The 24,696-nt window shown below is 41.5% G+C and overlaps 1 long non-coding RNA gene across 1 annotated transcript in view; it reads left to right on the top strand.

The window, feature by feature from the left end:
- Nucleotides 1–23,215, top strand: part of LOC129046543 (uncharacterized) — a 58,628-nt gene extending 35,413 nt beyond the window's left edge. The window contains exons 2-3 of the long non-coding RNA XR_008508133.2: nucleotides 19,732–19,800; nucleotides 20,166–23,215. This is a non-coding gene — a long non-coding RNA (uncharacterized LOC129046543). The remainder of the gene's footprint in view (nucleotides 1–19,731; nucleotides 19,801–20,165) is intronic.
- The last annotated feature ends 1,481 nt before the right edge of the window (nucleotides 23,216–24,696 follow it).

Raw genomic sequence — 24,696 nt, 5'->3', positions numbered from 1 at the left:
CAAAAGAGAAAAATCAAAACTGTGATGGTGGGCGCCTGGGTGGCTCAGTTGGTTAAGCGACTGCCTTCGGCTCAGGTCATGATCCTGGAGTCCCGGGATCGAGTCCCGCATCGGGCTCCCTGCTCGGCAGGGAGTCTGCTTCTCCCTCTGACCCTCCTCCCTCTCATGCTCTCTGTCTCTCATTCTCTGTCTTAAATAAATAAATAAAATCTTAAAAAAAAAAAAAACTGTGATGGTTACATTGTATGTGTGATTAACATTTAAATCATTAGACTTTTTTACCCTCCATAATGCAGGTGGTTATCCTTACGAGCAAAAACTGAGGTTTCCTGAAGAAAAAAAAAAATTCTCCTTCAAGACTGCAAAATAGAAAGCCGGCTGAGTTTCCAGCCTTCAGATTTTGAATACAAGACTGCAACATCAATTCTTCCCTGAATTTCTAGCTTGCCAGCCTGCTCTGCGAATTCCAGACTTGTCAGCCCCCACAATCGTGTGAGCCAATTCCTGAAAATAAATCTGTGTGTGTCTTGTTAGTTTTGTTTCCCTGGAAAACCCTAATGCAAAATCTAACTGCAAAACCCATTTATATCAGTGGCATCTCGTTTGCACAAATATAAGGGGACATGAAGTATAGCAGTTGACCTTCTGAGTTCAGGTTCAAGTCCCAGTACCATCTCATTTACTGGTTTCATAAACTAGCTCCTTAATTATACTTAGCCTTGGTATCTTCATTTGTATAAAGGAGGATATAGTAACACTTACTGAATAGGCCGTTGTGAAGATTAAGAGAAAACGTGCTTAGAATAGTGATTGGCTCACAATAAGTACTAAATAAATGTTAGTAGTAATTATTATTAATTATTATTAAGGTCATAGAGGGAAACTGTCAAAGAAGGGTGACTTACAGGATGAGGGGTACTTGGAAGGGTAGTTAGTTTTGTTCACTGCCCCACCCCTGGTTTTCCCAGACCCTCATGCACAGGCAGTCTCTGCTTTTCACTACCTGTTCTTGGCTGATATTATAAAGCCATTTCTTGTAAAGTGTCCTGTCTCTTCCCATAGGAACCCAATCAAGATTAAAAGTTGGATTCCAAATTAAGGACTAAGTCATAGATGAAACCATTATTAAGTAACAAAAGCAAAGTTCAGTAAATCTTGATAATCATTTAAAACAGTACACTTATTCTAAGTCCAAACATAAAATTTCTTCCATAAAATTTAATCTTCACTCCATGATACAATTTACCAATTTATTATTTTTTTTAAATAATTTTAAAAGATTTTATTTATTTGAGAGACAGAGAGTGAGCAAGAGAGAGAGAGAGAGCACAAGCTGGAGGAGGGGCAGAGAGAGAGGGAGAAGTAAGCTCCCAGCTGAGCAGAGAGCCTGATGCAGAGCTTGATTCCCAGACCCCAGGATCATGACCTGAGCTGAAAGCAGACACTTAACTGACTGAGCCACCCAGGCACCCCCATTTTACCAATTTAATTAGCAGTTTTGTTTGCCTTCTCACAACTTAGGACTTCTGCAAGATGATTTGGTTGGTCAAAACCTTGTTTTTATTTTATTTTATTTTATTTTTTATTTTTTTAAAAACTTTTTTTTTTAAATTTTTTTTTAAAGATTTTATTTATTTGAGAGAGAGAGAATGAGAGACAGATAGCAAGAGAGGGAAGAGGGTCAGAGGGAGAAGCAGACTCCCTGCTGAGCAGGAAGTCCGATGCGGGACTTGATCCCGGGACTCCAGGATCATGACCTGAGCCGAAGGCAGTCGCTTAACCAACTGAGCCACCCAGGCGCCCTTGTTTTTATTTTAAAGTTAGCCAAATGGTTATCTCCAAGTATAAGGATTTTGGTTAATTTATATATATTGACATTTTATTTATTTATTTATTCATGAGAGACAGAGAGAGAGAGAGCAAGAGCGAGAGAAACAGAGGGAGAAGCAGGCTCCCAAGGAGCAGGGAGCCCAATGCGGGACTCGATCCCAGGACCCTGGGATCATGACCTGAGCCTAAGGCAGACGCTTAACCGTCTGAGCCACCCAGGCGCCCCGACATATTTTTTTTTTTAAGATTTTATTTATTTGACAGAGAGAGACACAGTGAGAGAGGAAACACAAGCAAGGGGAGTGGGAGAGGGAGAAGCAGGCTTCCCGCTGAGCAGGGAGCCCGATGCGGGGCTCGATCCCAGGACCCTGGGATCATGAGCTGAGCCAAAGGCAGACGCCTAACGACTGAGCCACCCAGGCGCCCCTTGACATATATTTTTATATATATTTATATATTTATATTTATCTGTGTGTTAATCAGTGATTCACCAGAAGGACCCACAGGATTCAATAGCAGGTTATATACTCACTGAGATTTATTATAGCAAAGGATACAGAGCAAAGTAGCAGGAAAAAGATATGCACATGTGGGGTCCAGAGACATTCAACATAGACTTCCAATGTCTCTCCTGGTCCAAATACTCCTTATCTGAGGTCATATAGGAATACTCTTTCTCTCACCATTAACTTTGAGGACATGTGTAGAATGTCTGCTGGAGAAGCCGATTTGTCTCAGAGTTCAAGGCTTTTATGGAGGGCTAGTCGAATAGGTATATCCTGCTGGTCGTATAGGTATATATGCAACCAACTATGGCATCCAAAACTCAACCCTAACAATGAAACCAGGTGCACATTGTTGATCCTGATGTTTGTGCAAAGCAACCTGAGAAGTACATATGGTATGGTCCATTGGTCCAGGTGTATGTAACAAACCCATCGGCCACTAAAGTAAAGAACACTCTAAGGGCTGCTAAGGGTTGATCATGGGTCCCTTGAAGACCTGTAAAGAGCACGCAACCAGACCTGCTGTGTTAACTCTTTCCTCACAGTCTGTACTTTCTAAAATGTCTATAATTAAGCTCTATTACTTCTATAATGAGAAAAGTAGTTATTAATATGAAGGCATCCAGGGGCGCCTGGGTGGCTCAGTTGGTTAAGCGACTGCCTTCAGCTCAGGTCATGATCCTGGAGTCTCTGGATTGAGTCCCGCATCGGGCTCCCTGCTTGGCAGGGCAGGGAGTCTGCTTCTCCCTCTGACCCTCCCTCCTCTCATGTGCTCTCTCTCATTCTCTCTCTCAGATAAATAAATAAAATCTTTAAAAAAAAATATGAAGGCATCCAAAGTTAATGATTTTCCTTTTTAGTTATTTAGTGATGTTGCTTTCTAATCTCAGGATTCCCTGTAGTCAGCAGAGCTGCTGTGAGAAGTAAAGTCACTCTACTAGACACTTCATGGATGCCCTTCATACCCTTTGGGAAAATCATAAAAACAGGCCAGGACAAAACATGTGAGACATAGAAGGAACCACAGCAACACCTAGTTCAACCTCCCCATTTAGAGATGATGAAGTGGAAATCCTGAGTAATGAAAGGACTCATCCAAGGTTCTAAACCTGAGAACTTTTTTTTTTTTAAATATTTTATTTATTTATTTGAGAGACAGAGAGCACGAGAGGGAGGAGGGTCAGAGGGAGAAGCAGACCCCCCGCCGAGCAGGGAGCCCGATGTGGGACTCGATCCCGGGACTCCAGGATCATGACCTGAGCCGAAGGCAGTCGCTTAACCAACTGAGTCACCCAGGCGCCCCGAGAACTTTCAATTATAAACCTCTCTTGGAACTCCTGAAATGGGACAAGGCGATGTCTGCTCAGTTGCTTCTGCTTGTCTTTCACCTGGGCAGAAACTGGAGGAGCCCTGACTGGTGGGGCTGCCTGAACTGGGTGTGCATGGTCCAATCGCCTTTAGTCTAGACAGAGGCTTCCTAGCCTCCCCAACCCCTCCCTTGTCCAGTGGCCTCAGAAGCACCAGGACTCTGTATCCAGAACCTATGCTGTTGGGTCAATGGTGTAGTTTGGACATTAATTTCATCGGCAAGACGTTAATTTCACTTACCCCTTTTCTCTCCCTCATTTACTCTCTTGTAGGTTGGAGGGTGGTGTCTGTCTCTCCACTGCCCTGCACATTCCTTGAGGGCCTCCTGGAACCCGGTTATACAGTGGTTATGATTGTGGGTAGTAAAGTCAAATGGTCCAGGGTTTGAATTCTGGCTTAGCATCTCATTGGCTTGTGTGATTTGCGTGAGTTGCTTAGTGAAAATAACAGCACCTCCTTCATAAGGTTGCTGGGAAGACGAAAGGAAGTAATAACTCTTAATTAGTATAGAGTTTGGCATATAAAAATGTTCAATAATAATGTATATTATTCTTGAAATAGGTATTCCATTCACTTCAGAAAACCCTGTTCTCTGATCTTTTTAACATTTTTGTTGAGGTAATTAACATACAATATACACGTATGTATTTAAAGTATACAATGTCGTAAGTTTTAACATGTGCACACCTGTGAAACCATCCCTGTAATCAACCTAATTATCATATCTATACCTCCCAAAATTCCCTTATATCCTTTTGTAATCCCTTTTCCTGTCCCCAGGCAATCACTATTTACTCTGCCTCTACAGATTAGCTTGCGTTTTCTAGAATTTTATATAAATGGAATCAGATGGTATGCACGTTTTTTGGCTTGTTTCATTCAGCATTATTTTGAGATTCATCCATGTTGTTAAGTATACCAGTTGCTCAGTAGTATTCCATTGTTGAGGGTATCAGTTGCTCAGTAGATATACCACAATTTGTTTATCCATTCACTTACTGATGAACATTTGGGTTATCTCCAGTTTTGAAGTTTTAGAAATAAAACTTCTGTGAACACTTGTGTACAAGTCTTTGTATAAACATATACTTATGTTTCTCCTGGGAGGTGAATGGGTGGGTCCTAAGATAGGTATATGTTTAAATTTTTAAGAAACTGCCACATTATTTTCCAAGTAATCGCACCATTTTGTATTTCCACCAGTAGCATGAAAGTTCCAGTTGCTCCACATCCTTGACAACAGTTGGTATGGTCAGTCTTCTAATAGATATGTAATGGTATCTCTGTTATTTTAATTTGAGATTCCTTAATGACATTTTATTTATCTGTTTGTTTGTTTGGGGGGGAGGGGCAGAAGGAGAGGGAGAGAGAGAATCTTAAGTGGGCTCCATGCTGGGCTCAATCTCACAACCCTGAGATCATGACCTGAGCTGAAATCAAGAGTCAGACACTTAACTGACTGAGCCACTGAGGCAACGCCCCCACCCCCGCCGCCCGCAATGACATTTTAAATGGGTTTTTGCCACCCGTGTATCTTTTTTGGTGAGTTACCTGTTCAAATCATTTGCCTGTTTTAATTGGGATATTCGTTTTCTTATTGTTGAATTTTGAGACTTTTTAAAATATATTCTGTATACAAGTCCTTCAAGTGATTCACAAATATTTTCTTGAAGACAGTAACTAGTCTTACCATTCTCTTAACAGTGTCTCAAAGAACAGAAGTTCTTAATTGTAAAGAAGTACAATTTATCAATTTTTTCGTGTTATGGACTGTGCTTTTGGTATTCTAATCCAAGGATCCTTTCTCTACTAAATCACTATATGGGTCACACACTATATATATATGTGGGTCTATTTCCACACTCTGCTTTTTCTCCAGTGATCTATTTTCACACCAGTATCATACTATCTTGATTACTGTAGCTTTCCCAAATTTGTTTAGCTATTTTATTTATATCTTTTTCATTTCCAAATGAATTTTAGAATTAGCTTCTTAATTTTTACACAAAAAACTGTTGGGGCTTTGATTAGGATAGCATTGAATCTATGTGACAATTTAGGGAGAACTGTCTTCTTAATTATATTGAGTCCAATATTGAGTCTTCTGGTCCATGAACATAGAATATCTCTTCATTTATTGAGGTTTCGCTTTCCTTTCTCTCAGCTATGTTTTGTAGTTTTCAGGGTACAGGGCTTACACATCTTTGTCAATTTTTTTGGTTTTAGGGTAAATGGTATTGTTTTTAATTTCAATTTCCAATTGTTTGCTAGTACATAGAAATACACTTTATTTTTATATATCAAACTTGTATCCAGCAACCTTACTAAACTCACTTATTAGTTTTAGTAGCTATTTTTATAGACTTGATTGGATTTTCTGCATAGACATTTGTCATCTATGAATAGAGTTTTATTACTTCCTTTTCAATCTCATTATCTTTTATTTCTTTTTCTTACCCTGTTGCATTGGCTTGAACCAGTAGAGTATTGAATAGAAGTGGTGAGAGCAGACATCTTTGGCTTTTTTCTAATTTTGGAGGGAAAGCACTCAGTCTTCCACTATTTAGTATAATGTTAGCTGTAGATGCCCTATAACCAGCTGAGGAAGTTTCCTTCTATTCCTAGTTGGCTACGATTTTTTTTTTTTTTTTAAGATTTATTTATTTCAGTGAGAAAGCAAGTGTGTGCCAGCAGGGGGAGAGGCAGAAAGAGAGGGAGAGAGAGAGAGAGAGAGAGAATCTCCAGCAGACTCCCTGCTGAGTACAGAGCCCAGCTCAGGGCTTGACCTCAAGACCCCAGGATCATGACCTGAGCTAAAACCAAGAGTTAGATGCTTAACTGAGTGAGCCACCCAAGCACCCCAAGATTTTTTTTAATCAAGAATTGATGTTGGGGGGCGCCTGGGTGGCTCATTCGGTTAAGTGTCTGCCTTTCAGCTCGGGTCATAATTGTGGGCTTCTGGGATCGAGCCCCACATCAGGCTCCCTGCTCAGTGGGGGAGCCTGTTTCTCCCTCTGCCCCGTTCATGCTCTCTTTCTTTCTCTCGCTCACTCTCTCTCAAATAAATGGATAGAATCTTAAAAAAAAAAAAAAAAAAAAAAGAATTGATGTTGGATTTTGTCACATTTTTCTGCATCTATTCATATGACTATTATTTTTGTCTTTAATATGGTAAATTATAAAGATTGATTTAATAATAGCTTTATTGAGATATAATTCATAGAGCATAAATTCACCCTTTTAGAATATGCAGTTCAGTGGATTTTACTATATTTGCAGAGTTATGCATCCATCACCACAACCAAATCCCATAACATTTTCATTACCCCAAAGAGAAACAATGCGCCTCTCAGGAGTCAGTCCCCATTTCCCCCTCACTCCTGGCAACCACCAATCTACCTTTATGGATTTGCCTATTCTGCACATTCATATAAATGGAATCATACTCAATGTGGTCATTTGTGACTGACTTCTTTCACTTGGCATAACGTTTTCAAAGTTCATCTATGTTACAGCAAGCATCAGTGTTGCCTTCATTTTTATAGCTAAGTAATATTCCACTGTGTGGATATACCACATTTTGTTTATCTATTCATCATGTATCTTTCCACTTTTTAGCTATTATGAATAATGCTGTTGTGAACCTTTGTTGCAAGTGTTTGTGTCAACATATGTTTTCATTTCTCTTGGGTATACACCTAGGAGTAGAATTGCTGAGTCATATAATCAGTCTATGTTTAACCCTTTAGGGAATTGCCCTACTGTTTTCCAAAGTGGCTATACTATTGTGAGAAGGTTTTACTTATTTATTTATTTTAAGATTTTATTTATTTGTCAGGGAGAGAGAGAGCAGTAGGCAGAGGGAGAAGCAGGCTCCCTGATGAGCAAGAAGCCCGATGCAGAACTTGATCCCAGGACACTGGGATAATGACCTGAGCCAAAGGCAGACACTTAACTGACTGAACTACCCAGGTGTCCCTGTGAGAAGGTTTTAAACTACCATTTCAATGTAACAGATAGGGGCTATTTAGATTATTTATTTCTTCTTGAGTATTTTTTCAGTCTTTTTAAAAAAATTAAATTCAATTAACATATATGTATTATTAGTTTCAGAGGTAGAGTACAGTGATTCATCAGTCTTATATAATACCCAGTGCTCATTACATCACATGTCCTCCTTAATGTCCATCACCCAGTTATCCCATACATCCCAACCCCCCTCCCCTCCAGCAACCCTCAATTTGTTTCCTATGATTAAGAGTCTCTTATGGTTTGTCTCCCTCTTTGATTTTGTCGTGTTTTATTTTTCCCTCCCTTCCCCTAAGACCCTCTGTTTTGTTTCTTAAATTCCACATATGAGTGAGATCATATAATAATTGTCTTTCTCTGATTGACTTATTTCGCTTAGCATAATACCATCTAGTTCCATCCACGTCATTGCAAATGGCAAAATTTCATTTTTGATGGCTGAGTAATATTCCATTACGTGTGTATATGTGTGTGTGTCACGTCTTCTTTTTTTTAATTTTTATTTTATTTTATTTTTTTTTTATTCTTATGTTAATCCCCATACATTACATCATTAGTTTTAGATGAAGTGTTCCATGATTCATTGTTTGTGCACAACATCCAGGGCTCCATGCAGAACGTGCCCTCCTCAATACCCACCACCAGGCCAACCCATCCTCCCACCCCCCTCCCCTCTAGAACCCTCAGTTTGTTTTTCAGAGTCTATCGTCTCTCATGGTTCGTCTACCCCTCCGATTTCCCCCGCTTCATTCTTCCCCTCCCGCTACCTTCTTCTTCTTCTTCTTCTTTTTTTATTTTTCTTAACATATATTGCATTATTTGTTTCAGAGGTACAGATCTGAGATTCAACAGTCTTGCACAATTCACAGCGCTTACCAGAGCACACATCCTCCCCAGTGTCCATCACCCAGTCACCCTATCCCTCCCACCCCACCCCCCACTCCAACAACACTCAGTTTGTTTCCTGCGATTAAGAATTCCTCATATCAGTGAGATCATATGATACATGTCTTTCTCTGTTTGACTTATTTCACTCAACATAATACCCTCCAGTTCCATCCACGTGGTTGCAAATGGCAAGATCTCATTCCTTTTGATGGCTGCATAATATTCCATTGTATATATATACCACATCTTCTTTATCCATTCATCTGTCGATGGACATCTTGGCTCTTTCCACAGTTTGGCTATTGTGGACATTGCTGCTATAAACATCGGGGTGCACGTACCCCTTCGGATCCCTACTTTTGTATCTTTGGGGTAAATACCCAGTAGTGCAATTGCTGGATCATATGGTAGCTCTATTTTCAATTTTTTGAGGAACCTCCATACAGTTTTCCAGAGTGGCTGCACCAGCTTGCATTCCCACCAACAGTGTAGGAGGGTTCCCCTTTCTCCGCATCCCCGCCAACATCTGTCGTTTCCTGACTTGTTAATTTTAGCCATTCTGACTGGTGTGAGGTGGTATCTCATTGAGGTTTTGATTTGGATTTCCCTGATGCTGAGTGATATTGAGCACTTTTTCATGTGTCTGTTGGCCATTTGGATGTCTTCTTTGGAAAAATGTCTGTTCATGTCTTCTGCCCATTTCTTGATTGGATTCTTTGTTCTTTGGGTGTTGAGTTTGATGAGTTCTTTATAGATTTTGGATACTAGCCCTTTATCTGATATGTCATTTGCAAATATCTTCTCCCATTCTGTCGGTTGTCTTTTGGTTTTGTTGACTGTTTCCTTTGCTTTGCAAAACTTTTTATCTTGATGAAGTCCCAATAGTTCATTTTTGCCCTTGCTTCCCTTGCCTTTGGCGATGTTTCTAGGAAGAAGTTGCTTCGGCTGAGGTCAAAGAGGTTGCTGCCTGTGTTCTCCTTTAGGATTTTGATGGACTCCTGTCTCACATTCAGGTCTTTCAACCATTTGGAGTCTATTTTTGTGTGTGGTGTAAGGAAATGGTCCAGTTTCATTCTTCTGCATGTGGCTATCCAATTTTCCCAACACCATTTGTTGAAGAGACTGTCTTTGTTCCATTGGACATTCTTTCCTGCTTTGTCGAAGATTAGTTGACCATAGAGTTGAGGGTCCATTTCTGGGCTCTCTATTCTGTTCCATTGATCTATGTGTCTGTTTTTGTGCCAGTACCATGCTGTCTTGATGATGACAGCTTTGTAATAGAGCTTGAAGTCTGGAATTGTGATGCCGCCGGCTTTGCTTTTCTTTTTCAATACTCCTCTGGCTATGCGGGGTCTTTTCTGGTTCCATACAAATTTTAGGATGATTTGTTCCATTTCTTTGAAAAAAGTGGATGGTATTTTGATGGGGATTGCATTGAATGTGTAGATTGCTCTAGGTAGCATTGACATCTTCACAATATTTGTTCTTCCAATCCATGAGCATGGAACGTTTTTCCATTTCTTTGTGTCTTCCTCAATTTCTTTCATGAGTATTTTATAGTTTTCTGAGTACAGATCCTTTGTCTCTTTGGTTAGATTTATTCCTAGGTATCTTATGGTTTTGGGTGCAATTGTAAATGGGATTGACTCCTTAATTTCTCTTTCTTCTGTCTTGTTGTTGGTGTATAGGAATGCCACTGACTTCTGTGCATTGATTTTATATCCTGCCACTTTACTGAATTCCTGTATGAGTTCTAGCAGTTTTGGGGTGGAGTCTTTTGGGTTTTCCACATAAAGTATCATATCATCTGCCAAGAGTGAGAGTTTGACTTCTTCTTTGCCAATTTGGATGCCTTTGATTTCTTTTTGTTGTCTGATTGCTGTGGCTAGGACTTCCAATACTATGTTGAATAGCAGTGGTGATAGTGGACATCCCTGCCGCGTTCCTGACCTTAGGGGGAAAGCTCTCAGTTTTTCCCCATTGAGAATAATATTTGCTGTAGGTTTTTCATAGATGGCTTTTATGATATTGAGGTATGTACCCTCTATCCCTATACTCTGAAGAGTTTTGATCAAGAAAGGATGCTGTACTTTGTCAAAAGCTTTTTCTGCATCTATTGAGAGGATCATATGATTCTTGTTCTTTCTTTTGTTAATGTATTGTATCACATTGATTGATTTGCGGATGTTGAACCAACCTTGCAGCCCAGGGATAAATCCCACTTGGTCGTGGTGAATAATCCTTTTAATGTACTGTTGGATCCTATTGGCTAGTATTTTGGTGAGAATTTTTGCATCCATGTTCATCAGGGATATTGGTCTGTAATTCTCCTTTTTGATGGGGTCTTTGTCTGGTTTTGGGATCAAGGTAATGCTGGCCTCATAAAATGAGTTTGGAAGTTTTCCTTCCGTTTCTATTTTTTGGAACAGTTTCAGAAGAATAGGTATTAATTCTTCTTGAAATGTTTGGTAGAATTCCCCTGGGAAGCCATCTGGCCCTGGACTTTTGTTTTTTGGGAGATTTTTGATGACTGCTTCCATTTCCTTAGTGGTTATAGGTCTGTTCAGGTTTTCTATTTCATCTTGGTTCAGGTTTGGTAGTTGATACATCTCTAGGAATGCCTCCATCTCTTCCAGGTTATCTAATTTGCTGCCATAGAGTTGCTCATAATATGTTCTTATAATTGTTTGTATTTCTTTGGTGTTGGTTGTGATCTCTCCTCTTTCATTCATGATTTTGTTGATTTGGGTCATTCCTCTTCTCTTTTTGATAAGTCTGGCCAGGGGTTTATCAATCTTGTTAATTCTTTCAAAGAACCAGCTCCTAGTTTTGTTGATCTGTTCTACTGTTCTTTTGGTTTCTATTTCATTGATTTCTGCTCTGATCTTTATTATTTCTCTTCTCCTGCTGGGTTTAGGCTTTATTTGCTGTTCTTTCTCCAGCTCCTTTAGGTGTAGGGTTAGGTTGTGTACTTGAGACCTTTCTTGTTTCTTGAGAAAGGCTTGTATTGCTATATACTTTCCTCTTAGGACTGCCTTTGCTGCATCCCAAAGATTTTGAATAGTTGTGTTTTCATTTTCATTGGTTTCCATGTATTTTTTTAATTCTTCTTTAATTTCCTGGTTGACCCATTCATTCTTCAGTAGGATGCTCTTTAGCCTCCATGTATTTGAGTTCTTTCTGACTTTCCTCTTGTGATTGAGTTCTAGTTTCAAAGCATTGTGGTCTGAAAATAGGCAGGGAATGATCCCAATCTTTTGGTACCAGTTGAGACCTGATTTATGACCTAGGATGTGATCTATTCTGGAGAATGTTCCATGGGCACTAGAGAAGAATGTGTATTTCGTTGCTTTGGGGTGGAATGTTCTGAATATGTCTGTGAAGTCCATTTGGTCCAGTGTGTCATTTAAAGTCTTTATTTCCTTGTTGATCTTTTGCTTAGACGATCTGTCCATTTCAGTGAGAGGGATGTTAAAGTCCCCCACTATTATTGTATTGTTGTCGATGTGTTTCTTTGCTTTTGTTATTAATTGCCTTATATAACTGGCTGCTCCCATGTTAGGGGCATAGATATTTACAATTGTTAAATCTTCTTGTTGGATAGATCCTTTAAGTATGATATAGTGTCCTTCCTCATCTCTTATTACAGTCTTTGGTTTAAAATCTAATTTGTCTGATATAAGGATTGCCACCCCAGCTTTCTTTTGGTGTCCATTAGCATGGTAAATGGTTTTCCACCCCCTCACTTTCAATCTGGGGGTGTCTTTGGTTCTAAAATGAGTCTCTTGCAGACAGCATATCGATGGGTCTTGTTTTTTAATCCAGTCTGTTAGCCTGTGTCTTTTGATTGGGGCATTTAGCCCATTTACATTCAGGGTAACTATTGAAAGATAGGAATTTAGTGCCATTGTATTGCCTGTAAGGTGACTGTTACCGTATATTGTCTGTGTTCCTTTCTGGTCTATGTTGCTTTTAGGCTCTCTCTTTGCTTAGAGGACCCTTTTCAAGATTTCCTGTAGGGCTGGTTTTGTGTTTGCAAATTCCTTTAGTTTTTGTTTGTCCTGGAAGCTTTTTATCTCTCCTTCAATTTTCAATGACAGCCTAGCTGGATATAGTATTCTTGGCTGCACATTTTTCTCATTTAGTGCTCTGAATATATCCTGCCAGTCCTTTCTGGCCTGCCAGGTCTCTGTGGATAGGTCTGTTGCCAATCTAATGTTTCTACCCTTGTAGGTTACATATCTCTTCTCCTGAGCTGCTTTCAGGATTTTCTCTTTGTCTATGAGACTCGTAAGTTTTACTATTAGATGTCGGGGAGTTGACCTATTTTTATTGATTTTGAGAGGGGTTCTCTGTGCTTCCTGGATTTTCATGCCTGTTTCTTTCCCCAAATTAGGGAAGTTCTCTGCTATAATTTGCTCCATTATACCTTCTGGCCCTCTCTCTCTTTCTTCTTCTTCTGGGATCCCAAGTATTCTAATGTTGTTTCATCTTATGGTATCGCTTATCTCTCGAATTCTGCTCGTGATCCAGTAGTTGTTTATCTCTCTTTTTCTCAGCTTCTTTATTTTCCATCATTTCATCTTCTATATTACTGATTCTCTCTTCTGCCTCATTTATTCTAGCACTTAGCGCCCCCATTTTTGATTGCACCTCATTAATAGCCTTTTTGATTTCTACTTGGTTGGATTTTAGCTCTTTTACTTCTCCAGAAAGGGTTTCTCTAATAACTTCCATATTTTTTTCAAGCCCAGCTAGTATCTTTAAAGTGATGATTCTGAACTCTAGATCTGACATCGTACTAATGTCCATATTGAGTAGGTCCCTGGCAGTCGGTACTACCTCTTGTTCTTTTTGTTGAGGTGATTTTTTCCGTCTCGTCATTTTGTGCAGAGGAGAATAGATTAATGAGAGAACAAAATGCTAGCAGAGTAACCACGTCCCCAGAAAATATACTTTAAACAAATCAGAAAAGACCTGAAGCAGTGGGATAAGAAAGGGAAAGAGAGAAAAAAGAAAAAGAAAAAAAAGGAAAAGATAAAGATAAAAACAAAAACAAACAAAACAAAACAACAACAACAAAAGAAAAACCAGAATGTGATCAAATATGATCTATATGGTATATAGATCAGTGCCACACACTAGATTTGGGGTGTATTTTGGTCTTTTAGAAGAAAGTGCCTCCCAAAATTTTAAAGAAAGAAAAACTTATATATGTACAAAAATAAGGGTTGATATGATGAAGGGATGGAATATGACTGTAAAAATGGAAATTATAAAAAATTTTATAAAAGGAATTGATAAGAAGTTGTTTGAAAAAAGAAAGAAGAGGATTTAAAAAGAGAAAAAAGAAAAAGAAAAAAAAAGGGAGAGGATGTGATCAGGCAGGGGAATAGAAAACACCATATACTAGAGGTTTAGGGTATATTTTAATCTGTTAGAAGAAACTATCTCAAAATTTTAAAGAGAGAACAACTTATATATATAAGCCAAAAATAAGGGTAACTACTATGAAGGGATAGAATATGACTCTAAAAATGAAAAATAAAAATGTTTTTTTTTTTAAAAAAGGGATTGATAAGATGTTGGTTGAAAAAGGGAAAAAGAAAAATTCAAAAAGAAATAAAAAGACAAAAAAGACAGTTAAAAAAAAATTAACTTTAAAAGACTAAAGAATCATGGTAAAAAAGCCGTGAATTCTATGTGCAGTAGTCCCCTAGCGCTGGAGTTCTGCCGTTCTCATTGATCGGTAAACTTGGTCTTGGCTGGCTGTTCTCGCTGATCTTCTGGGGAGGGGCCTGTTGCCGTGGTTTCCAAATGTCTCTGCCGGAGGCGGAAGTGCCCCGCCCTTGCCCCCTCCCGGCTAAGTAATCTGCTCGGGTTTGCTCTCTGGGGCTTTTGTTCCCTGCGAGCTTTCCGTACAGCTTTGGAGGCGGAGAGTGAAAATGGCGGCCTCCCAATCTCCGCTCCGGAGGAGCCGAGAACTCGGGGCCCCGCTCCTCAGTGAGCCCCCAGAGAAAAGCCGTCAGTCACTCCCGTCTCCCCGGTCTCCGGCCGCACTCCGTGCTCACCCGGCCTGCGACCGCGCGCCTCTATCTCTGGCACCCGACCCCGGGTGGGGTCTCCAAACCCAGCAGATCCCTGCGGTGCGCTCCCGCGCGGCTCCTCCCAGGGGAGGAAGGTGAGTCTCCCCGGATCTGCCGCTTGTTGGGTCCCTGCTGGAGGAGCAGGGGCCCGACTGTGCCGCGGATCGCGGTTAATGGCAACCCCGAGCTGAGAGCCCGCGCCCGGGCTCCGCCTCTGCAGCCGGCTTCCCTGCTCCGTTACCTGGGAGCTCTGCCACACTCAGGCACCCCCGGTCTTTCTGTGACCCCGAGGGTCCTGAGACCACACTGTCCCGGAGGGTTCCACCCCCCGCTTAGCCACCAGAGTGACGTCCCTCGGCGGAGCAGACTTTTAAAAGTTCCGACTTTGTGCTCCGCGGCTCTATCACTTGCCAGAAGCGGCCCACGGAGGCCCCTCCCCGCCGTCTATCCTCCCGAATATCGCCGCGGATTCACTTCTCCGCACGTCCTACCTTCCAGAAAGTGGTCGCTTTTCTGATGAGAGAGTTGTTGCTCTTCTTTTCTTCGATCTCCTGTTGAGTTTGTAGGTGTTCAGAATGGTTTGATCCCTATCCAGCTGAATTCCTGAGAGGAGACGAAATCCAGGTCTCCTACTCCTCCGCCATCTTGCTCCGCCCCCTGTGTCATGTCTTCTTTATCCATTCATCTATTGATGGACATCTGGGGTCTTTCCATAGTTTGGCTATTGTATACATTCTGCTATAAACACTGGGATGCAGGCACCCCTTCATTCAGATCACTACATTTGTATCTTTGGGGTAAATACCTAGTAGTGCAATTGCTGGGTCATAGGGTAGTTCTATTTTCAACTTTTTGAGGAAACTCCATACTGTTTTCCAGAGTGGCTGCACCAGCTTGCATTCCCACCAACAGTGTAAGAGGATTCCCCTTTTTCTGCATCCTCGCCAACATCTGTCATTTCCTGACTTGTTAATTTTAGCCATTCTGACTGGTGTGAGGTGGTAGATTATGGTTTTGATTTGTATTCCCCTGATGCTGAGTGATGTTGAGCAATTTTTCATGTATCTGTTGGCCATTTGTATGTCTTCTTTGGAGAAATGTCTGTTCGTGTCTTCTGCCCATTTCTTGACTGGATTATTTGTTTTTTGGGTGTTGAGTTTGATAAGTTCTTTATAGATTTTGGATAGTAGCCCTTTATCTGATAAGACATTTGGAAATATCTTTTCCCATTTTGCTGGTTGTTTTTTGGTTACCTTTGCTGTGCAAAAGCTTTTTATCTTGATGAAGTCCCAGTATTTCATTTTTGCCTTTGTTTCCCTTGCCTTTGGAGATGTGTCTAGCAAGAAGTTGCTGTGGCCAAGGTCACAGAGGTTGCCACCTGTGTTCTCCTCTAGGATTTTGATGGATTCCTGTTTGAGTTAATATTGATAGTTTATGCCTTCCAAGGAATTTGTCCCTTTCATCAAAGTTGCTGAATTTATCACCATAAAGTTGTTAATATTTCTTTAGCTTTCTTTTGGTATCTTTATAATGTGTAGTAATGTCTACTCTCTCATTCTTGACACTGATAATTTGTTTTTTGCCCTGAACAATGTAGCCTAGGTTTATCAATGTTATTGACTGTATATACTAGATATTTAAAAAAATCTTTGTGTCACTCTGTCATGTGGAAAATTACCTTTATTAAATAGTAGGCTTCAAGTACACTATGAGGTAAGTTATTTCAGAGTTCGTGGAATATAAAGGCTTACACACGAAAGTGAAATGCTTGGATAACACTGTTTATTAAATCAATGTGGAACACACTGTGAGAAGCAAGGGGCAGGAGGAGATTGACCAAGTTAAATACTTAGAATAGGGAACAAGTGGTATTGGTAGGACTATATACTACTGAAATCCTGGGGTATGCTATGTTCGTATGTCTTCTAGCTCTCTGCTGCATCAGCTTTTCCTGCTGAGTTGAGGTTTGAGCAAGGGGTCTTGGGTCAGCAATGCTTGCTCTGTCAGAGAGATGCAATTAGCCACAGTTGTAGCTTGTCAAATAGTCTGTTGAACAGCCATGGAACCAAACTATATCACAAGTGGGTGGTCAAATTAAGGACTCATGAATATTGATTATTTAATGCATCATTGAATATTTAGTGCCTAGGTGCTCCTCATGTATGTTTACTACCTCATGTACTCTTAGATCTTGTAGCCCTTTTCATTGATGTTTAACCCACACATACTCTACTTCCTAATTACTGATCTATACTTGATTTATGAGTTCATCCACCCATTTCTTTTCTTATCTTCTATAGAATTGAATTTTTTAAAATCTTTTTAAAAAGATTTTATTCATTTATTTGTCAGACAGAGAAGGAGAGAGCACACGCAGGGGGAGTGGCAGGCAGAGGGAGAATCAGGCTTCCAGCTGAGCAGGGAGCCCAATGCAGGGCTTAATCCCAGGACCCTGGGATCATGACCTGAGCAGAAGGCAGATGCTTAACCACCTGAGCCACCTAGGCACCCAGAATTAAATTTTTTTTCAAGATTTTGTTTAACAGAAGAGTATTATTGCTTAAATGCATTTCATACTAAAATTTCCCTCAGAGTACCCTTTAGCCTTGTCCCCACCCAATCTACGATCAATCAGGACTCCTGCATTGAAAAAAAAATTTTTTTTTTTTTAAAGATTTTATTTATTTATTCATGAGAGAGAGAGAGAGGCAGAGCGAGAAGCAGGCTCCCAAGGAGCAGGGAGCCCGATGTGGGACTCGATCCCAGGACCCTGAGATCATGACCTGAGCCGAAGGCAGACGCTTAACCATCTGAGCCACCCAGGCGCCCCGAAAAAAATTTTTAAAAAATCCCTCATCGCATTTAATTAGAAGTACATACATTTTTTTTTTTTTAGTTCAAATACAGTTGACATATGGTATTATATTAGTTTCAGGTGTATAACAGTGATTCAACATATATATACATTACCATAGAAGTACATACTTCTTTTTTTTTTTTTAATTTATTTATTCATTTGAGAGAGTGAGAATGAGAGAGAGTACATGAGAGGGGGCAGGGTCAGAGGGAGAAGCAGGCTCCTCGCGAGCAGGGAGCCCGATGCGGAACTCGATCCCGGGACTCCAGGATCATGACCTGAGCCGAAGGCAGTCGCTTAACCAACTGAGCCACCCAAGCGCCCGTACATACTTCTTTTTAAAAAGATTTTATTTACTTATTTGAGAGAGAGACAAAACACAAGCAGCGGGGAGAGGCAGAGGGAAAGGGAGAAGCAGGATCTCCACTGAGCAGGGAGCCAGTTGCTGGGCTTGATCCCAGGAGCCTGGGATCATGACCTGAGCCTAAGGCAGACTGAGCCATCCAGGCGCCCCGAGGATTGAATTTTTTTTTTTTAAGATTTTATTTTGTTTATTTGCCAGAGAGTGAGAGAGAGAGCACAAGACAGGGAGAGAGGCAAAGGGAAAAGCAGACTCCCTGCTGAGCAGGGAGCCTGATGTGGGACTCGATCCCAGGACCCTGGGATCGTGACCTGAGCTGAAGGCAGATGCTTAACCAACTGAGCCACCCCGGTGTCCCTAGGATTGAATATTTTGAAACTATACATCAAATGCACTAAACCCTCCATTAGTCCTTCTTTCTGTGACACAGTCACCAACTTTGCACGTAGTATTCACTGAATAAGTGTTAAATAAGAAATAAATAATACCCTCAGGTAGTCTTGCCATAGAGACATATTTATTCCAACAGAATAAGTATGTAGTTAAATATATGTGGGAACTAGTGGGTTTCTTTGCTATAGGACTTGTTAGTGCCTTAACACACTAATGTGGTGGTACCTTTCTATGAGTAGATGTCACATGTAGTGTCCTCACCCTTATTGACTGATGAACCCCTTTACTCCAGGTGCATCTCTAGCAATTAGTGTTCTACAGAACAGATCTTGGGAAATGCTGCCTTGGGAATTGCCCTGTGCAAGGCCTTAAAGAGGGCTGGAAAATGTAGATGTTTACTATAGCAGGTGTAGGCCAAGCAGTTGATCTGAAATTACCTTATGTACTTTATAAAGTATAAATACTCTGTTTTTCTGGGTTAGAAAGAAAACTATGACAAGAAGCATGATAGGGAAATTAAAGTTACTCAGGGTATGAGCTGACCAAATTATTCAATCAAGGGTTTCTCTAATTTCCCCTTCGGAATAAATGCAGGGATGATGGCCCCTCCCCCAATCAGCACAGTGCTGACAATATTCTTTCACAAATAGCTTATAGACTGGGGCTTTGGCATAGGCAGGTGCTTTGAGAGATATTAAGATTATAAAAAGGAGGGCGCCTGGGTGGCTCAGATCGTTAAGCGTCTGCCTTCGGCTCAGGTCATGATCCCAGGGTCCTGGGATCGAGTCTCGCATCGGGCTCCCTGCTCCTTGGGAGCCTGCTTCTCCCTCTGCCTCTCTCTCATGAATAAATAAATAAAATCTTAAAAAAAAAAAGATTATAAAAAGGAGACTTCCTCTTCCACCAGGCTGGGAAAATATGCCTAATGGGACTTCAGGGAACCCAGATCTCTATGCAGAGGATCTCCATGGTATGATTATCCTGGATGGTCAAGGTATTCTTAAGACTTGAAACTGAGTTTATCGGAGCATTTATCGATGGCAAGATAGCTTGCTTCATTTAGTAGACAACACAGAGGAAAAGTAGAGCTGATCATAGGTCTTCTACCCTATTTTGCTCCATTTCACATCCTCTGCCTCAACACCATCAACACGCAGCCAGGTATTCCCCACTCCTGCCCCTCCCTCCCTTCCTGCACACAAGGGTAGCCTTCTTCTTGCCACTCGTGGATTCTCTTCCTAGCACCCTTCTCCAAATTTATTGCCTGCCTAAATCTTGCTCATCCTTCACATTGCAGCTCAAATGTTTCCTCTGGTGAGCTTTACTTGACTCCTACCTACTAAGTTATGCTTTTTTCCCTGTCACTTATCACAAGTGCAATTAACATTATTTAATGATTGTCTTTCCCACCAGGTTGTGAGCTGAACGAAGGCAGAAATTGTTTCGACTAGTTCACTGTTGAATTACCAGACATGGCAGAGGGTAAGTGGTTAATAAGTCCAAATGAATGATCAAAAACAATCTAGGTGCTGATATATTTTGCAATTAACTTAGGGCTGTTCTGTTTTCCTTTGTCCTTGGTCAAAGGCTTCTCTATTGCCTTTGTCCAAGGCTTGGATTCTCCTAAGATTCTTCTTAGATACTCATTCCAAGGAATGCCTCTCCTATATCTATTCCCTGATCAGAGTATTGGTTGACATCGGTGTATACAGGCTAAGTCTCTCACGTAATCTGGAGCAAAGGAGCTGCGGAAAAGCAATGGTTTTCCTTTTAAGTATGAAGTGTTCGTAGTTTCCAGTGAGCTTGAGGCTCCGCAGTGAATAGCTTGTGTGTTTCCCAAAATCCAGGATGCAGGAACAGTGTAGCTGTGGGCAGCGGTGAAGCAAGTCATGTTTGTAGTTATGCTGCTGACGTCACTAGGAAGAATGCAAGGAAAGCTGGACATTCTCTGGAATGTTGGGAACATGGCTCCTTGGAGGTGCCACAGTTACACTCGACCTACTGCAATCAGTTCCTCCCCAGCATCCCGGCCTGCCTCTCATCTCTCTCTGAAACTCACTCGCACACCGATGCCTGGGGCTTGTGATTTCCCTCGCCCACCCTGAACGGATGGATGCGATTAGGCAAATATGGCGGGGGACAAAGTGGCTGGAGGTGAGGACAGTCTCCCTCTTGTGCTTTCTCTTGAGACAGGACTTGTTCTGGGGTGCAAGTTTCCTTGACGCACTCATGAAGACCTGCCATCATGAAGCGGAAGGAATCTAGCTCTGCACTGGACAGAGCTGACTTTTACCCCTGGCTTGAGACCGGATCACACATGGTTAGTGCTCAAGATGTGGTAGCCATTTAAGTATTGGGTGCTCACCGGGTATGCGCAGAGGAGTCCGTGCCTCCTGCGTCAGTGACATCACACTGGGTGGAAATGGCTTGTTCACTTCCCTCTTTCCTCTACTAGACTGTAACATCCTTGTAGGCCTAGGGAAATGGTTTCCAGGTCCCATGATAAGCTCACATTGGTTGAGTGCCTGAGGTCAAGCACTAAATGCTTTACATGGATTACTTCATTTAATTTTCAAAACCCCGTGGAGTTACAAACTACTGTTTTCTGCATTTATAGCTGAAGATACGGAGCCGCCAAAAGCTTCCGTAACTCTCCCAATGTGATGTATCTAGTTAAGTGGTGGAGAGAGTGTTTAAATACAGCTGGTCAGGTTCCGGAAGCTGTGCGCTTTACTGCTGTACACACGGCCTCAGTGCTCACTCTCAGTAGATTTTCCTCATTTTTCTCCAGCTACACTCATTATCACCGTGGAACATGTCATCCCCATTGTCTCCGCCTGTGTTTGTGGAGCTCTGTTTACTCTGTGATTCTCACTGTGCCAGCCGCACACAATGCCTCATGTAATCACATGCTTTACAGTTGCTTCTCCATTTGTCTAGCACTGGCTTTCGCATAGTAGGTTTCTGTACCAATTATGCTCTCTCACAAAACATCTCTTGGTTCCATTGTCAGACCGGACTCTAGACGGAGTGGATCACTGGGCAGACCCTTTTATGTTTTTGTGTTCTTAATGACAACCATCTGTTTCCTAAAGCAATTGAAATCTTCAGTTATTAGCGTAAAGGAAGCATGTGGACTCTAGGCACAGGCCTCACACCGCTGTTACATGCCTGGGGAATCAGCTACCACTGAAGTTAGGCCTGGCTACCTTTCTCAGACTCTGGGTGAAACCGGGGTTCCTTTCAAGATGAGATGCACAGGCCCCGTATGTTAAAAAAAAAACAAAACAAAAACATGTAAACTGTACATACAAAAGGGTATTCAATATCTTTGGTGTTAAATAGAATGAATACTTACGTATAGCCATCGCCCCATTCAACAGAATATTATCAGGTTCTACCGAGTCCTCCATGTGCCCCCTCCCCAGTTGCAACCCTCTCCCAACACCCCCAACATGCTTTTCATTATACAAAGAGTATGAGTTGTTTGAGAGCACTATGTTTCGGATGAGTAAGTCCCAGGTACTTTGTTGTGAAAGGTGCTATAGCAGCAAATGGGTATCGGTATTTGGAGGTTTCACATCCTAGTCACACTGATGTTTTCAGTGAGGTGTTTCTAGCTTCACGACCACTGCAGCATTAACGGTGTGCTGAGAACTGACGTGTCAGCAAATTGTGGTCAACGTGCACAATTAATTTTTGCCACAGTTGCGGACATGTCCTTTTTTGGCAATGGCTGTCAAAGATGAGGCTGAGCACCGCTGCCGATGGTGAAGAGCAGGATTCCACCTGCAAGGGGAAGGAGGGTGTATACCATCAAGCCGGCATCCAAGAAAAATTGTTTGACAACATGCAAGAACTTTGCTGTGAAACTGTGAGAACGTGTGCGAGAACTTGGTCGTGGCCGCAGAATGTTCTACCCAAACAGGAATACTGGGGGAATGTTAGTGTGCCAACCCCTGAAGAATTCACTTTACAGGAGAGCCCCAAGTTCCAGTATTTAAAAATGTGTCTCGGGATGCCTGGGTGGCTCAGTGGGTTAAGCGTCCTCCTTCAGCTCAGGTCATGATCCCGGAGTCCTGGGATCGAGCCCTGTGTCAGGCTCCCTGCTCAGCGGGGAGTCTGCTTCTCCCTCTCCCTCTGCTGCTTCCCTGGCCTGGGCTCGCTCTGTCAAATAAATAAATAAAATCTTAAAGAAAAAGTGTCTCAAACACCAAAAAAGTGACAACCATTACTCCAGCCAGCAGATTATTTCTGAAGTGGTTTTAACGAGTTTTCATCATTTATTCCCTGCCACTAATGAATGGACCCTTTGAAAAAACTTCACTGTCTGCTCCTTCCCACCATTACTGTGAATTAGAAACACTCATGTCAGTCCAGGGCTGGAGGAGATGAAATGCAATTCTACTACAGATTTGGTAATGTTTGTATGCAACAGCTGAAAGACCCCAAAAATTGGACATAATTTTCAGTGCTATTCAGTGTGGGGGAAGATGAAGTTAAACAACAAAAACAAAAACCAAAACAAAGAAACTTGGAGCTTTAAGGGAAATTGCTTTCAGGACTTGGGGGAAAAAAAAGACATGTTTGAGGCCATGCGGCAGAAACCCTTGGAGAGATGCCCAGAAAAGTAGTATTCCCATCACTCCTCTATCCATCTTTTCTAGCCTAAAAAAGGCATGGCTTCCTATTCTAGAACTAGAATGTGTGCTCTTCATGCTTTTGGGATTTGCTGAAGACAGTGTGGCTACAACTAAATGACTTGGATATTTTCACCTTTATAAGATGCAGTAAGAGTGGCAGCCTAAATGATACGTGAGTCACAGGTTAACTTCTATGCTAAAACATGTTCTTTAGGATGAGTTTGTATCTCAGGAAACAAATATGGAAGATCTTCACTTGCGTTGTTTTTTTTTTTTTTTTGCTACAGTTAGGATAAGCATATAATAATTTATCCTCAAAACAAGGACACTTGAGAATGCAAGGAGGGTACTAATAATTATACCTGGACAACATAAACCAGAATTGTTCCAGGCAAACTGGGATATGACCACTTACAGTACAGCCTTGGTGTTCAATAAGTACATTATCACATTGTGTAACTTTAAGCCTTTAAGCATGACAATCTAATTTATTTTTTATAATTTTATTTTATTTTGAAGATTTTGAGAGAGAGCACGAGCAGGGGGAGAGGGAGAAGCAGACTCCCCGCTGAGCGGGGAGCCTGATGCGGGGCTCAATCCCAGGACCCTGAGATCATGATCTGAGCTGAAGGCAGATGCTAAACCAACCGAGCCACCCAGGTGCCCCCATGACAATCTAATTTTAAAAAGGAACATTAATATAGATATTATATACTTGAGGTGTAATCTTTTAGTTATGCTACTACACCAAATAAATCCCTTTGGCTAGAAGGAAGGCTGTTCCATTTTTTTCCCTCGTGGTGCTGAGTATTATGATTGGTTTACATTAACGTTAGCACAGGAAACTAGTCAATTGCAGCAAATCACACTGCAGAGCTGAGCTTAAAGCTAAAACCTCTGTTCCGAGTCCCGTTGTGTTGCTCACTGAAACCATGAAGGGTTGCCTTCTAGAATTTGATCAGATTTCTATTGCAGATTCACCAGAGGTGGAGACTTACGACTGCCTTTGATAAGAATCTTGTAAAATTTGTAAAGAGGCTTTTCCTAGTTCACATGAATCCTCTTCATCCCACTTCCCTAAAAATCCTGGGTGCTAGTCCGAATCATGAGTCATGTACTTTTGGTCTTTTTTTGGAAAGATTTCTTTGGGCATTCAAGAAGGGATCCAGGTATTCATTAAATTTAGTCCTTGGGAATTTTGTGTGTTGCAGTAACTAGGCAACAGTTAAGATGTTTTAACTTAGCATGTCCTGTACTGGCAAGTTTAAAAAAAGAACTGTCAAACCATACTTGGCAGAACCTCCCTTGGACTCTCCCACCCTCTGTACAGTTCTCCTGTACATCTTGGCTGTCTTCCACGGCTAACAGAGGCCTCTTCTGTCTCAGCCTGACAGCCTCGTCCAAGCCTTTCCCACTGCAGAACAACCGGACACCCACAGTGTCCCCAGTAATCGGTAGGACTATGACTGGTGGTTTGATCATCCAGTACCTTTCCAAACAACTCTCACGTCCATATCTGAAACCTACTCTTTTTTTTTTTTTTTTTTAGATTTTATTTATTTATTTGAGAGAGAGAATGAGAGAGAGAGAGAGAGAGCGCACATGGGGGGGGGGTGTCAGAGGGAGAAGCAGACTCCCTGCTGAGCAGGGAGCCTGATGTGGGACTCGATCCTGGGACTCCAGGATCATGACCTGAGCCGAAGGCAGTCGCTTAACCAACTGAGCCACCCAGGCG

This window comes from Mirounga angustirostris, unplaced genomic scaffold, assembly GCF_029215605.1.
Source record: "Mirounga angustirostris isolate CCGP_5_RB_7025 unplaced genomic scaffold, mMirAng1.0.hap1 SCAF_9, whole genome shotgun sequence".
NCBI lineage: Eukaryota > Metazoa > Chordata > Mammalia > Carnivora > Phocidae > Mirounga > Mirounga angustirostris.
The sequence above is the reverse complement of the archived record's forward strand: the minus strand, read 5'-3'. Positions and strand labels throughout refer to the sequence as shown.